The sequence below is a fragment of the Hylobates moloch genome, unplaced genomic scaffold (assembly GCF_009828535.3).
Source record: "Hylobates moloch isolate HMO894 unplaced genomic scaffold, HMol_V3 SCAFFOLD_1, whole genome shotgun sequence".
Taxonomy (NCBI): domain Eukaryota; kingdom Metazoa; phylum Chordata; class Mammalia; order Primates; family Hylobatidae; genus Hylobates; species Hylobates moloch.
Genome location: NW_026652276.1, coordinates 164,538,034 through 164,555,418, shown reverse-complemented (window position 1 = coordinate 164,555,418; position 17,385 = coordinate 164,538,034). Strand labels below are relative to the sequence as shown.

General features: G+C 37.0%; 1 protein-coding gene across 11 annotated transcripts in view; it reads left to right on the top strand.

Annotated features, from left to right (window-relative positions):
* The window catches only part of DYNC1I1 (dynein cytoplasmic 1 intermediate chain 1), a 316,271-nt gene that overhangs the window by 72,784 nt on the left and 226,102 nt on the right, over window positions 1-17,385 (top strand). The window lies entirely within an intron of this gene.

The following is a 17,385-nucleotide window of genomic DNA, read 5'->3' as shown; positions in this document are numbered from 1 at the left end:
CCGGCTTCATAAAATGAGTCTGGAAGTATCCCTCTCTTCAGTTTTTTGTAACAGAGAAAAAGTTGGTATTAGTTCTTCTTTAAATGTTTGTTAGAATTCAGCAGTGAAGGTAATAAGCCCTGGGCTTTTCTTTGATTGGAGACTTCTTTATTACTGATTCAATCTCCTTACTCATTATTGGCCTCTTCTGATTTTCTGTTTCTTCATAATTAATTTTTTGGTAGATTGTAGATGTCAAGGAATTTATCCATTTCTTTTAGGTTATTCTATTTGTTGTCATATAATTGTTCATAATATTCCCTTATGATTCTTTGTATTTATGTTTTACCAGTTATAATATCTTCTTTTGTATTTTTAATTTTATTTATTAAGTCTTCTCTTTTTTCCTTAGTTAGCCCAGCTAAAAGTTTGTCAATTTTGTTTATCTTTTCAAAAACATTAATTCTTCATCTATCTTTTGTATTGTTTTTCTAGTCTTTATTTTTCTTCTCTAATTTATTTATTATTATTATTATTTTGAGATGGAGTCTCACTTTGTTGCCCAGGCTGGAGGTAGTGGCACAATCTTGGCTCACTGCAACCTCTGCCTCCTGGGTTCAAGCGATTCTCCTGCCTCAGCCTCCCGAGTAGCGAGTATTACAGGTGCCCGCCACCACACCCAGCTGATTTTTGTATTATTAGTAGAGATGGGGTTTCACCATTTTGGCCAGGCTGGTCTTGAACTCCTGACCTCAGGTGATCCGCCCGCCTTGGCCTCCTGAAGTGCTGGGATTACAGGCATGAACCACCGCACCCGGTCTCTTCTCTAATTTTTATTTCCTTCTATTAGCTTTGAGCTTCTAGTTTTTCTAGTTCCTTAAGGTGAAACATTAGATTATTTAATTTCTTCTTTTTTGATGTAGATATTTATTGCTATAAACATTTATTCCATAAGTTTTTGTGTGTTGTGTTTCCATTTTTGTTTGTCTCAAGAAGTTTTTACATTTCTCTTTTAATTTCTTCTTTGACCCTTCGGTTGCTCAGCAGGATATTGTTTAATTTTCATGTATTTGTGAATTTTCTGAAATTCCTTCTGTTATTGACTTCTAGTTTTATACCATTGTGGTCAGAAAAGATACTTGATAAGATTTTAGTCTTTTTAGATGCTATGGTTTAAATGTTTGTCTCCTAAACTCATGTTGAAATTTAATTGCCATTGTGACAGTGTTAAGAAGTGAGATCTTTAAGAGGTCATTAAGTCATGAGAGCCTTTCCTTCATGAATAGATAAATGTCATTATCATGGGAATGGGTTTGTTATTATAAGAGTGGATTCCTTATAAAAGGACAAGTTCAGCTCCCTTTTGTCTCTCTTACCCTCTTCTTGCCCTTCTACCAGAGGATGACATGGCAAGAAAGCTCTTGCCATATTTGGTCCCTTGATCCTCAATCTTAGACATCCCAGCCTCCGGAACTGTGAGCCAATAAATTGCTGTTCATTATAAATTAGCCAGTTTGTGGTACTCTGTTATAATAGCACAAAATAAAATCAGACGTTAGATTTATTAAGACTTTTTTTGTGGCCTAACAATGATCTTTTCTAGAAAATGTTCCATGTGCAGTTGAGAAGAATGTGCAGTTGAGAAGAAGCTGATGGATGGATGGAATGTTCCATTTATGTGTGCTAGGTCTATTTGGTCTATTGTGTAATTTAAACCTTATGTGTCTTTATTGATTTTCTGTCTGCCAATAGTGGGATGTTGATGTCCCCTACAATTATTTTATTGCAGCCTATCTCTCTCTTCAGATCTATTAATATTTGCTTTCTATATGTAGATATTCCCATGTTAGGTCCATATACATTTATAATTGTTATGGATATACCAACTGTGGAATTGATCCCTTTATCCTTATATGATGACCTTCTTTGTCTCTTTTTACATTTTGACTCAAAGTCTATTTTAACATATCTAACATATATAGCTACTCCTCCCTCTTTTGGTTTATATTTGCATGGAATATATTTTTTTCATCTCTTCACTTTCAGTCTGTGTGTGTCCTTACAAGTGAAGTGAGTCTCTTGTAGGCAGCGTATTTTTTATCCTTTCAGCCACTTATGTCTTTTGATTGGAGAATTTAATCCATTTATATTCAAGATAATAATGGATAGATAAAAATATTCTACTATCATTTTGTTAATTATTTTTTACTTGTTTTGTAGACCCTCTGTTCTTTTCTTCCTGTCTTGCTGTGTTCCTTTGTGGTTAAGTGATTTTCTCTGGTGGTATGTTCTTATTTCATGCTTTTTATTTTTTGTGTATCTACTATAGGTTTTTGCTTTATGGTTACCATGAGGCTTACAGCAAACATAGGTATAGATATTTTATATTATATTAAGGTGATAACAACTGAATTTTGATTGCAAGAAGAAAACTCTGTACTTCTACTACACTCTCCTTCCACATTTTGACTCTGTGTCACAATATGTATTTTCTTTTATTGCATATCCCTTAACAAATTATTGTTTCTCTTGTTATTTTTAATAGTTTTGTCTTTTAACCTTCATGTTAAAAATGTTAGTGATTTTCACACCACCATTGCAGTATTAGATGATTCTGAATTTGACTGTGCACTTAACTCACTTTTAACAGTGAGTTTCTTAGTTTCAGATGTTTTTGTGTTACTCGTGTTAAAATAAAAATTTTATACAAATTAAATTTGATACAGTTTAATTGAGCAAAGAACAGTTCACAAATCAGGTAGGCCCCTGAACCAGAATAGATTCAGAGCAACTTTATGCTGCTGCATGATTGGAGAGGATTTGCAAAAAAAAAAAAAGTGACATACAGAAAATGGAAGTAAGGTACAGAAACAGATGAATTGGCTACAGCTCAGCATGCCACAATTGAACACAATATAAACAGTTGGCTACCTTTTATTGGCCAAAGCTTGGTGATAGGTACAAAGAGTAGGTTACAGTCTATTTACACATCCAGATAGGTTGCTGTTCACTATGTGTGAAGGAACCATTAGGCAGAACTTAAAATATATAAGGAGACAGCTTTAGGCTAAACTTAATTTTATTTTCATTAGCATCCTTTTCTGTCAGCTTGAAGAACTCCCTTCAGTTTTTCTTGTAAAACAGGTCTGATGGTGATGAACTCCTTCAGTTTTTGTTTGGGAAAATCTTTATTTATACTTCATTTCTGAAGGACAGTTTTGCTGGATACAATGTTCTTAGTTCGCAGATTTTTTTTCCCTTTCATACTTTGAATATATCATCCCACTGTCTCCTGATCTGTACAATTTCTGCTGAGAAATTTGCTGCTAGTCATATTCAAAATCCTTTATATGTTATTTGCTTCCCTTTCTATCTTCAGAATCCTCTCTTTGTCTTTGGTTTTTGACAGTTTGATTGCAAGATTACTTTGGGTAGCTTTGTTTGGATTGAATCTGACTGGAGACCATTGATCGTCCTGTACCTGGATATTTACATTTTTCTCCAAATTTGGAAAGCTTTCTGCTATTAAAGTCATGTGTTGCTTAATGATGGAGATATGTTCTGAGAAAAGCATTGTTTGGTGATTTTTGCCATTGAGAAAACATCATAGAATGTACTTACACAAGCGTTGATGGCATATATCCCCTATGATGCTCCTAGGTGATAGGGTATAGCCTATTGCTCTTAGGCTACAAACCTGTATGGCATGTTACTATATTGAATACTATAGGCAGTTGTAGAACAATGATAAATATCTGTGTATCTTAACCATATCTAAACATGAAAAAGGTACAGTAAAAATATGGTATAAAAGATAAAAAATGGTATACCTGTATAGGAACTTACCATGAATGGAGCTTATAGGACTGGAAGTTGCTCTGGGTTAGTTAGTGAGTGAGTGGTAAGTGAATGTGAAGGTCTAGGACATTACTGTACACCATAGACTTTATAAATACTACACTTAGCCTGTATTAAATTTATAATTTTTTTCCTTTATTCAATAGTAAATTAACCTCAGTTTACTGTAACTTTTTTACTTCATAAACTTTGTAATCTTTTTACCTTGTTGACTCTTTTGTGATAACATTTAGCTTAAAACACAAATACATTCTACAGCAGTACAAAAATATATTTTTTAATATTCTTATTCTGTAAGATTTTTCTATTTAACTTTTTTTTCCTTTTTAAACTTTTTTGTTAAGAACTGTGACATAAACATGCACATTAGCCTAAGCATACACAGTGTGAGGGTCATTAATATCACTGTCTTTCACCTCCACATTTTGTCCCACTGGATGGTCTTCAGGGTCAATAGTACACATGAAGCTGTAATATCCTATGATAACAATGTCTTCTTCTGGAATACCTCCTGAAGGACCTGGCTGAGGCTCTTCATTAGAAATGTCACACTTTTCAGAAATATGTCGATGGCAGTTTCTTTTTTTCATCATACATTGGCTTGTAAGCAGATAATGTACTACAGACATTCCTTTCTGTTAATGAAAACATTTTGGTGTTAAGGTTCATTTTCAAAATTTTTATGGTTGCTGTTGAGGTCTGAAAAATATTTTTGTAAACTTTTCACTTTTCATTTTCTTCTTCAGCTGTGTGTTCCTGTTTCAGGTTTAACAACTCTTCATTAGTCAGTTCCTCGGGAATCACCTCTAGGGATTCCTCCATGCCATCCTAATTCCAACCCAGGTTAAATTTGGTTTGCTGGCTGGGTGCGGTGGCTCACGCCTGTAATCCCAGCACTTTGGGAGGCCGAGGTAGGTGGATCACGAGGTCAGGAGTTCAAGACCAGTCTGGCCAAGATGGTGAAACCCCATCTCTACTAAAAATACAAAAATTAGCAGGGCATGGTGGCAGCCGCCTGTCATCTCAGCTACTTGGGAGGCTGAGGCAGGAGAACCGCTTGAATCCAGGGGGCGGAGGTTGCAATGAGCCAAGATCATACCAGTGCACTCCAGCCTGGGCAACAGAGTGAGAGTCCGTCTCAGAAAAAAAAAGAAAAAGTTGGTTTGCCATCTCAACCATAGCCTTGTTGACATTTGTAGCTTCTTCATCCTTACCAAATCCTTTGATGTCATAGAGAAGACGCTTGAGTGTTTTCCTGATGTCATTCATACACTCCTTGGTGACATAACTCTAAGCCCAAGCAAGGTTCTTGACACAGTCGTAGATGTTGTAATATTTCCAGAATTGCACCCGTGTCTTCTCAGTGCCTTCTTTAGTTGCAGCAATAGCTTGGGTAAAGGTCTTCATTAGGCAGTAGGCCTCAAAAGCTGCTATAATTTTTTGATTCATTGGTTGGATCAAAGAGGTGGTATTTTGAGGGAGAAACACCACTTTTATTTGGGATGAAGATCACCAATAAAAGGAGTATGTGCAGAAACATTATTAATGATAAAGTCTTGACGGATACGTTATTCTCTAAACAGGAATTTTTCATTTTGTTGGCATTGCAATTCAGGAGAGCACTTTGGAAGAGGAGCTGGGTCATGCATGACTTCTTATTGTTCCTGTAGTACACTGGCAATGTGTGCTTATTGATATTGAAGACTCTAGGGTTCTCACTGTGAAGAACACGATGAGTTTCAATTTGTAGCCTGCAATATTGCCCCCAAACAAGACTGTTATCCTGTCCTTAAATGCCTTGAAAGGTGATGTTAAGTTAGCCTTTTTATGGATGTAAGTCCTTTCAGGCATTGTTTCCACAATAGGGAGGTTTCATCCATACTGAAGATTTACTCTGACAAGTAATTTTCCTCCACAATCAGCTTATCCAGAGTTTCTAAAAATTCTTCAACTGTCTTCACATCAGCACCTGCAGACTCACCCATCACTTTCACAGTATGTAGTGAATAAAGATTCTTAAATCATTTAAACTACCTAGACTAGCAGTAAATTCAGCATCATAGTCACATCTAGCCTTTTCTTTCAATGTCACAAACTTTTTGCTTTGGCTGTGATCATTATGGTCCTGAGAGGGATACAATTCTATGCCTGGTTTTCAATCCAGGTCATTAGAAGATTTTTTCATATCTGATATAGGCCCTTCTTGAGTATTTGTTAGTCTAGTTGCCTTCAATGAAGTAGATCCTTTAACAGATTCCATCACTTTGTTCTTGTTCTTCAAGATAATAGCTGTGGCTGAAAGGGACAGGCCTGACTAGTGAGCAATAGTCATAACTGATTTTCCAGCTTTGTAGTCCTTAATTACTTTTAACTTTATTTCCAGGTCAATCACTTGATATGGCCTCTTACTGGTAACATTAGCAGTGGATTTTGTATGCTTAGGGGCCATGATGAAAATAACTTGAGATTAAGTCAAGCACAAGAAAAAATGATGCATTAATGAGACATAGTAATCATGAGATGTATGTGGCTGCTGCTGGCATAACACTGCATCCTGTTGTACAGTAAACTTTTTTTAACAAGTAGAAAGAGTACACTCTAAAATAACAATCAAAAGTACGGTAAATACATAAACCAATATAGTCATTTATTATCATTATCAAATATATACTGTACGTAATTATATGTACTATACTTTTATATGACTGGCAATGCAGTGGGTTTGTAAACACCAATAACACCACAAACATGTCTAATATACTGCACTATGATATTACAACAGCTGTGATGTCACTAAGTTATAGGAATTTTTCAACTCTAATAATCTTATGGGGCCACCATCATACATATGATGCATTGTTGACCAAAACACATCATTATGTGGTTCATGATAGTATTTCTTTAAATAAGCTTTCTACCCTTTTATCTTTTTTACTCCTTCTTAAACTCCTGAGACTCAAAATTTACCCTTTAATTCTATTCTATGAATCCCATAAGCTTTCTTTATTCCTTTTTATTCTTTTTTCCCTTACATTATATTGTTATTATATTTATTATTTTAATAACATATTTATCACATTATATATTATATTAACATATAATATATAATTAATAATTAATGTATAATATATTAATGTATTTATTATATATTACATTAATATATTTATTAGATTTCCCCTTATATTTTCAAATTACCTGTCTTCAAGTTCATAAGTTCTTCTGCTTGATCAATTCTGCTGTTGATGTTCTCTGTTCCATTTTTCATTTTGTTTTTGTATCTTTCAGTTCCAGGATTTTTGTTTGTTTTTTAAAATCATTTCAGCCTCCCTGTTAAATGTCTTATTCTGGTCACTTATTGTTTTCCTTATTTCATTGAATTGTTTCTCTGTATTTTCTTGAAGTTTGCTAAGCATCCTCAAAACAATTATTTTGAATTCTTTGTCAGGCAGTTCATATATCTCCTTTTCTGTAGGGTCAGTCACTGGCACATTATTTTCACCCTTTGGGAATGTCATGTTTGCCTGGTTGTTTTTGATTCTCAAGGTCGTGCATCAGTGTCTGTGCATTTGAAGGATATACGTGCTTATTCCAGTCTTCACAGACTAGCTTTGTCTGGTAAGTCCCTTCCACATTCACCTTACCCAGAGATTCTGGGCAGGCCATCTGGCATGGCTCCAAAGCCCCAGTCCACTGGGGCTGATGTGGTGTTGGGGTATGCATGAAGCCTGAGGCAGCTGCAGCAGGCTGGAAGCCCTTGGCAGTGAAGCCTGCCTGCCGCTGAGAGCTGTCTGGAATCTCCTGCCACTGAGAGCTGTCTGGAATCTGAGTCTGCTGAAGTCTGCATTATAGTGGTGTGAATCAGAGACTGAGTCCACCTTGCAGGCATAAAGCTGGAGGCTACAGGATCCTGCCTGGTGCTGGGGCAGGTCTGTAGGCTCAGTTTGCAAGTACCAGGCTGGCATCTGGGGTATTGGGGCCCTGCCTGGTGCTGGATTTTACTTTAATGAGCCTGGTGTTGGGATCCAAGGAAAAGTCTTGTGCTTCCTTTCCGCTCCTTCTCCCCAGTTGACAGTAACTCTCTTCATACTGTGCCACCTGGCATTGGTAATGTGGGTAATGTAAAACTGTCCCTTTTGCCCTCTTCAATGTGTATTTTCTTATTATTGTGCTACAACTAGGTTCTATGATTGCTCCATTGTTTTCCTTAGCTCTTATGAAGGTATTTTCATGCATGGTTATTCAAATTAATGTTTCTCTGGGAGGACAATTGCTGGAGAGTCATATTCTGCCATTTTGCTCCACTACACTCTTATCTTTTATTCCTATTTACTTTTTGACTGGTGTATTCTATCTCCTCATTCTCTCTCTATCATAATGATCTGGCATAGTGCTTTTCCCATCATTTGCAGTTGCTTATATAATGTTGACCAAAGTAGTTCCTTTGCCATTCATCCAGGAAACTGTATCCCACCCACGTAAAAATATTGTAGAAGGAAGAAAATAGCACCATTATCACTCTCATTCTGAGGGGCTCATCTTTCAGAAACTCACCTGAAGGAATTTTAGAGTACTAGGAAAATCTATGGCAGCATCTTTAATGTATCTGACGATGAAATATGGTGATGTGAATAGCAGGAATAAAAGTTAATAGATATTATTTTATCCTTGGCCTAAGAATATGAAGATATTCTTTTATTCCTTGGGATCTCGACCTACTTTGTCATCTGGCCAAATAATTCTTTGTCTCTGAGAATACCTTTCTTAGTCCATTTGTGCTGTTATAACTAAATATCACAGGCTGGGTAATTTATAAATAATATAGATTTATTTCTCACAGTTCTGAAGGTTGGGAAGTCCAAGAACAAGGTACTGGCATTTGGTGTCTTGTAAGGGCCTTATTGCTGCACCCTCACATGGCAAAAGGGGCAAATGCTGTATCCTCACATGGCAGAAGGCAGACGGGCAAAAAGGTCCTAAGCTAGTTTCTTGTAGCCCTTTCATCAGGCATTAATTAATTCATGAGGGAATAACTTTCATGATGTAATTACTTTCCAAAAAACCCCCATCTTTTAATACTACAATTGGGTTTAAATTTCAATATAAATTTTGGAGGAGACACATTCACACCATAGCAACATCTGTTCCTGGTTTTATCTGCTTGCCTTTCAGGAATCATTCCTGCTCTAGAAACTGCCTATTATTGCAATGACCCCTGTCGGTTTCCTGGCTTCTGAGTGTCACACTCTGGCTTCTGATTCAAGCTCCTGCCTCTGCCACCTTATCTACCTATACTCCTCTCCTGCCACCAGATCTAACCAATGTACCATCAGCATTATAATATCCAGTTATTAAACATACTGTGATTGCTATTCAGAGACCATTGCTGAGTGTTATTTGTGATTCACAGTTTATGGAATCTCAAGAATTTCTTCAATTCCTGAAATGTATTTTAATTCTGGCTCTTCTGTCTCTTGGTACACGTTCTTGCAGTCTCATACTAAAACAAAATATTCAACTAATCTCAGAGTAGATCTCTCTTGCAGCTTTACCTTCCAATATTTGTAATATGCACAAAAAGTATAACATTCTCTGATATGGGCCTTTATTTGAGGATTAGCTGGTGACATCTATGGAATTCTCACAGCAGCCATCTTACCTAGAACTTTGGCTGTCTGAAGCCAGTTCTCCAATGCTGTCATATTCCTTTATAAGTCAAAGAAGTAGTACAGCTCTTTTTGCATTTTTTTTTACTTTTCTTAAATATGAAGCACAGAAACATCAAGTTGGCTATATATAATTCATTGTTGTCAGAAATCAGAGTATCCGAATGTAAATTGTATAGTATCTAACTGATTCAGTTGGACTTTAGTGTTGCTCATGCTAGTGGTGGGAGTCATGCGAAGGTGTTCTGAGAGCTTTCATAACCCCTGGGAAGCTTGCAGGTGATGGGGTCTCTCTCCTTGAATCCATCCTTCGTCTGTCAGATTTAGCACCTGCTTGGAGCAAGTGGCATCAATGAAAATCAATATTCATGACAGAAGCCTGTCTCTTTTTCCCTGTTCAATTTTATCTCTGAACATTAAGAAAATTAAGCATAGGAAAACTGGATATCCACCGGCAAAAGAGTGAAGTTGGACCCCTACCTCACATTATATACAAAAATTAACTCAAAATAGAACACAGACATAAATCTGAGAGCTAAAACTATAAAACTCTTAGGAGAAAACATAGGTTTAAGTATTTGTGTCCTTGGGTTAGGCAATGATTTTTTTAGAGATATTACCAAAAGCACAAGCAACCAAAGAAAAAATAGATATATTGGATTTTATTAAAATTGAAAATATTTGCACTTCAAAATACACCATAAAGAAAGTAAAAAGGCAGCCCACAGAATGGATGAAAATATTTGCAAATCATATATTTGATAAAGTTCTAATATCCACAATTATAAACATTTCTTACAACTCAACCATTTAAAAAAATGAATAACCCAATTTTAAAATGGACAAAAATTCAAATAGGCATGTTCTCCAAAGAAGATTTACAAATGGTCAGTAAGCACAAGAAAAAGATACTCAACATCATTAGCCATCAGAGAAACATGAATCAAAACCAAAGTGAGATATCACTTCATATTCACTGGGATGCTATAATCAAATAAACAGATAATAAAAGTTGAGGAGGATGTAAAGCAATTAGAATGCTAATACACTGCTAGTGGGAATGTAAAATGGTACAGACACTTTGGAAAATAATTTGACAGGTCCTCAAATGACAGGTCATACCATGTGACCAAGCAGCTCCACTCCTAGATACGTATTCAAGATAATTGAAACTATCTGTCTACACAAAAATGTGTACAGTTATCTCTCCATATCCTCGGGGGATTGGTTCTAGGAATTCCTCCATTCCCAGTTACTAAAACCTGAGTATGCTCAAGTACTTTATAGAAACTGGTGTAATATTTGCATATAACCTATGTACATCCTCCTGTATAAATTAAAACATCTTTGTATTACTTATCATACCTAATATAATGTAAATGTTACATAAATTGTTGTTATACTGTATTTTTTAAAAATTACATTTTTAAAAATTGTGATATTTTATATCTTTGGACATTTTTGATCAGCAGTTGGTTGAATATGCAGGTGTGGAACTCCTGGATTCAGAGGGCCAAGTGTATACAAATGTTTGTAGCAGCATTATTCATAATAACCCAAAGTGGAAACAAACAAAAAGTCTAACAACTGATGAATGGATTAAAAGTAATGCATAACCGTACAATGAAATCTTATCCATCAATAAAAAAGAATGACATAATGATACATGCTACAACATTGTTGAACCTTGAAAATATTAAACTAAGTAAAAATAGTGAGACAAAAAGGCTACATCTTTTATTATTCCATTTATTTGAAAGTAAGTAGAAAACATATTATTAGTGGTTGTCAAGGGCTAGGCGAGGTGGGAATGGGGAGTGACTGCCAGTAAGCACAGGATTTTTGAGAGGGTAACGAAAAGGTTGTGTAATTAGATAGTGGTGATGGTTGCACAATTTTGTGAATATACTAATAACCATTAAATTATACAGTTTAAATAAGGAAATTTCATACTGTGTGAACTTTATTTTAACAAAAAAATTAAGGCAGCCTTGATCTTAAGTCTCTGGTCGACCACCTCTGCTGCTTCTCCGTGCCTTTCATAACCAGCTCCCCATCCAGTCCTTGACATGTCAAAATTGTTTTTCCATTTAAATTTTTGGCCTTTATTTTTCAAGGTAACTAGAAAGTTTATTTGAAATCTAGTGGGTTTTCTTTAGGCCTTCATCACATGTAGGCACAAAACAGTGCCTCTCCTCTTATTTCAGGATGTAGATGCAATGATTCCAGAAGCTAATGACCCATTGTTTATGGTTCTGAAAGGAATGGAGCTCTTTTCAAAACATGTGGAGAAAGCCAGGGCATTCCAGCTTAGTAGATAACTCTATGCTTTGCAAAAATTTATTCTTCATAGTACTAAAAATAGTACTTAAAGTTTTCATAACATCCCAAAATATCACTCGGGTTTTTCTCAAAATTTCCTTTATCTTTGAAATGAGAGAAGAGCCACAGAATATATTTTTTAGAATTCCATTGGTAATGTACATGTTTCTCATGCTTTTATTTGGGAGTAAGTTTGTATAATCCTAACTTTCTTCAGCTTTAGTAGCTATCATAGATCATGCTTACATCACACTTGGAGCTTCATCTTTTTTTTGGATAATACAACTTTATAAGTAGCTAGTAAAGCCATGCTAACCTTATCGTGAGTGGATAGACAAAGTGTCAATTGAACCAGAAATGGAAAGGGGAATGGGGACAGTGATTCATACAATGGAGTAGTTTTCTTCTTGTGATTCATAATGTCCAATCAAGGACAAATGGACAGAACCTGGGTGGATTGGACTATGCCACTGTTAAATTGGAAATCTTTGCACCTTGAGCAGTGGCAAATAACCTTCTCAAACTTCAAGTAGCTTTATTTTTTTATTCTTTATTAAGACCTGATTTTTCTTTTCAGAAGAAACATTTCAACTTTCGTGCAATATGGCTTTGCTCAGCCAGCTTTCTCAGCCAAGTTGACAGGACAAGGTGAACAGAAACTCTTAAGGGAAAGTCAAACCCTAGCTCTGGGGAGATGTTGGCTCCATGTCACTTCAGGACAAGACCAAGTCAGCTTGTCAAGGATCTGTGGTTCCACTGCCCAGTCTGGAATCGTCTGTCTGACTTTTTAGTTTTTTATCTAGCAAAGATTCTTGAGCCAGTTTCTTAATATTTCGTATACTGCAATCTACTTTCTGTAGCCCTCTTCTTCTCACCTTTTCCCTCATCTTTTTACCTGGCTTGTCTCATAGAACTTCATAATGAAGTTCAAAGACGTCTAGCCTATTCAGTGGCACTAAAGCCTCTGGAATAGCCTGTGATCTGATGGCAGGGTGGGGAAGCTCAAACAGGTCTGCCTAAACAATGAAGTTTTCGTCTCTCCACTCTATCTAGTGTTTTTAAGCCAGTGATACTCAACGTTTAGCAGGCATCAGAATCACCAGAGTAAGGGGTTACGGGGAAAGGGGGAAGGTGGACAAGCTTCCTAAAACAGATTGCCAGACCCCAACCCTGCCCTGAAATTTCTGACTCAGTGAGTTGGGGTGGGGACTGTGAATTTGCCTTCTAACCGTCTCCCAAGTGGCACTGTTGCTGGTGGGGTCAGGGACCACACTTTGGGAATCTCTGCTCTAGGATTTCTCCAATTTTGGTTTACTCTTGGCACAATTAATCCAAATATATGAGGCTTTATTGTACTGCATAGGTGATATTGAATGTTTGTTTTCCCACAGTTACTTAAAGCATTATAGTTCAGTAATTTTAAAGTTTCAATAAACCCTTTTATTTTACCAAGATGAAAATACACCACATGATTTTAAAATGATGCCATGTCAGCCAGGACATACATAATTTGAGTCTCAATTTATATTTCTACATTGTTTCTACCTTTTCTCCTTCTCTTCCCGTTTTTCCTCTCTACCTTCCTGCGTCAAACATTTATTTAGTGCCTGCTCTGTACCTGACGCTAAACTAAGGCCCAGGGTACAGCATAAATTAGTAAGGGATAAATAAGTATCTTTGCAGTCTAGTCATAGGTGACAGACATGAAAAAGAAGTGAATACAGACATGTGTCACGTAATGATGTTTTGGTCAATGACGCACTGTGTATTATGGTGGTCCTATATGATTATAATACTGTATACTTACTGTACCTTTTCTATTTTTAGATACACAAATAACCATTGTGCTACAACTGCCTACGGTATTTAGTACAGTAATATGCTGTACAGGGTTGTATTCTAGGAGCAATAGGCTATCCCATCTAGCCTAGGAGCAATGGGCTATCCCATCTACTATAGCCCTATAGTAGGCCATACCATCTAGGTTTGCGTAAGTACAGTCTGTGATATTTGCACAATGACGGAATTGCCCAACATGCAATTCTCAGAAGGTGTCCCCATCATGAAGCCACACATGACTGTACAGTGACGTGTACCAAGGGCTACGGCAGCAGTATCTGGGTGTACAGTGATCAGGGCATGAGCTATGCAGGAGGGGTAGTGGGATGGCAGGAAAGGTAGCACAGAGTCGGAACTGAGGAGCCAGCATAGAGTCTGCAGCCTAACTAGAAGGCACGGGAACTGCAATGGTATGAATGCCACAGTGTCGTCTTGCTCTTCCTCCTTTGCTTAGTTTTACTTAGAGAAATCCCTAAGCAAAAGGTCTTTGCTATGAAGGGACTACACCTTCTGGTCATCCTTTCTGGACTGGCTAGGTCTGGGAGTGATTGTATGGTACTTAACTCAGAAACATAATCCTTTCATTATGTCCTAACAATCTAAACTAGTCTACTTCTCAAGAATTCTTTCTCATGCTTATAAAATGATCACACGTGCTTGGACCACTATATTAGGTTTTAAGAAGTGTGCCTCAATGAGTGGATGGTCATAAGGCATTAGAGAACACGCAGGAAAGCAAGGTTTTTAAGTACAGTTTCAAAGTTTTTAAGTACATGGCCCTGGGACTTACTCTTGCATAGAGCCAAAGCCCAACTCTGTCACTACCTTTGTGATTTTGGAAAATTTCTTAACATCACTTTAGCCTCAGTTTTCTCATCTGTAAAATTGGAATATGATATAAAATTTTAATGAGGATAAAATAAGATGATGTATGAAAAGTGTTTGGCATATTGTAAGTCCCTGGTTACTGAAACAGCAGCAAAATAGGCATAAAGAATAAAAGCATTTGATATAAATGCAGCTTCATCCATCCAGAGATCATATGGAAAGATACAGTAACCTACCAGTACCCTCTAAGAAGTGTTATAAGGAATTGCTTTAAAATTATAAATTATTTGAGACAGATTCACCCTCAAGCCAGAAGAACCACAAGCTTATCAGTGTGTCAGCTGATCAGTACATTGGGAAAATCTGATGATGACAACTCAGCTTTTATTTATTTTTGATGTCTTAGGTACAAGTCGGACCCTGAACTCACAAACATAGCATCAGTGAAAAACTGGTTGAAACTTTTCAATGATTGTTGAGAAAAGAAAAAGTTTTGTTTTAGTGGGATAAACACACTTACTCCACCTACATTTTGAAAACAGACATTTCAAAGGAAAAGAAGTTAAGGAAAAGCAAATGAACTCTCCCAAGCAGCCACGTCCTATCCGTGTGCCCATATAAAGAAATTAGGAGTATGATTCTCATTTTATTGTCAGAGATCATCTTCAACTCTACTATCTTAAGGAATCTTTAATTTAGGACACTGCCAAATCTGCTTTCTCTGATTTTCTTTTACAAATATAAACATTATTACAATCGTCAGAACAGATAAATTAAAGTAGAGCTGCTTGAGCCAAGAGCCACTTGATATATACCAGGCACTAAACTAAGTGCTATATAAGCATCAGTCCTCACAATTTAATGACAGGTACCCATTTTACAGATAAGAAACATGAGGCTTAGAGAAGTTTGTCACTTGTCCAAAGCTTTCCCCTACCATTCAGCTGTATGTTCAAAGCAGAACTATGAACCCAGTTTCAGAATGAGTGCGTGACATCACCATTGTGCTGTATGGTCTCACCGGTTGGTTTCAGTCCGCCATGGTGGAGTATCAAATTACACATCAGCCTCCTGTTGCCCAGCACCTGTTGCTGGTCCCAAATGAGATAGGGCTGCAGCTTACATCATGTTAGCAGGATGCCCTGGAATCCCTGCCTGTAGATGTAGCTACCACTTAACCAGAGCTGGAGCTCCCTGGGTCTCATGCAGGTGCCCAGGGCAGTTGAGGGTTTAGGGTGACCTCTCTGTGCTCGGGTGGCCTCAATTTGAAGTGGATTATTTTCCACTTCCTTGTTTATAATAAAGACTGATCTACTGGGGCCTCAGAAAGACACTCTGAGCTACTAAGCAGCAGAGAGGCTTTGCCTCAAGCAGTCCTGCGGTGTCTTTTCATGTTTTCTTCTTTAGGTGCTTCAAGAAAGACCCATTTCAGGCAGGAAAACATTCTTTTCTGACCCAAGGAGGTTTTAAAATAATACCTTGAATGTCTTACTTTGAAACTTTGAGGATTTTCCTTCATTTGGTGATTTTGTTTCTGATACATGGTATGTGCTTTCTCCATTTCTGTGGAAGAAGGGAGCAAGGTTTGTCACTTGTGCAAAGCTCAGCCTGGGCCCAGCCTGGATTCTCTTGCATTCTGTGGCCCAGAGCTCCCAGTGAAACAGGCCCGTGTGGTCCAGGCCTGCGTGGAGCCTGGGCTCCAGTCACGGTCACTTAGATCACAGAGACAGCCAGCGAGGCTTGTCCTCTAACCAGAGTTTGTTTGTTTATTTGCTTGTACCTACTTTGAGCACATCTTAGATCTCATCTCAATTCTGTTAGTAACTCATAGACAAGAAGAATTTTTGTTTTCCTGCAGTGTTTGGGAAATTGTATGTGAAAATTCCTAACTGTGCCATGCATTTTCTCACTTTATTTCTATTAATAATAATTTAAAGAAAAAGAAATAAGGCTGTGCCATCTGCTAGTAACAATTAAGAACAATAATATGCATAGAGTATACTTCTGTTGCTCCTAGAGAACTAGGGAATGCAAGATTTTGGCTAAATGGATAGTGTACCTTTTTTTCTTTTTCTCTCACAGAGACGCACGCACTCCATGCCTGGAAATTTTTAGAAATATAGTAGAATATGTCTAATACTAATAATATGATAACTATATACTAAAAACAATGTTCCAGAAGCTATTTTAAAATATATATGTTTGTAAATTATGTACATATGACTACATAATATATATGTGGCATATGCATTATGTGTATGTGGTACATAGACTTTACCCATAACAATTAGAAAGTACCTCTGTCTCCATTTTACAGATGAGGAAGCTGAGGCACAGAGAGATTAGTGACTTGTTCAAGATGAGACACACGCTGGTAAATGGTGGGGCTAGGGGTTAAGTATTTAACCACCAGGTGATACTATTATACCTCCACGACTGGATGCTTCCTGGGTGTCTTAGGAGGCACTTCTGATTTTTGCAGTAACTCAAAAACTCACCAGTAAGAACCTTAATTAGGAGTTTGAGTTGGTAGAAAAACAACGGACCAAGACCCATAACCTTTCTTCTACAATTTACGAGTTGTATATACTTGGGCACATCTCTTAACGGAATCTCACTATCCTCATCTCTAAAATGGAGATTATAACATCTATCCACATACTTCGTAGAGGTGTCATAAAGGCACGTAACGTAATGAATCTAACGACCCCTGAAAACCCTTCAAGTGCTACATAAATATTCAGAAATGGTTTCTTACATGGTCACGGTTAGGTCTGGAATGGTGTGCTAAGGCTTTATCACTCTGAGCCCAGTGCCCCCTTTCACTCATCTGTGCTATATCAATGTGTCTTTCAAGCAAATTCACATGCTGATCTGTGTTAGTTCCTATTCTGCA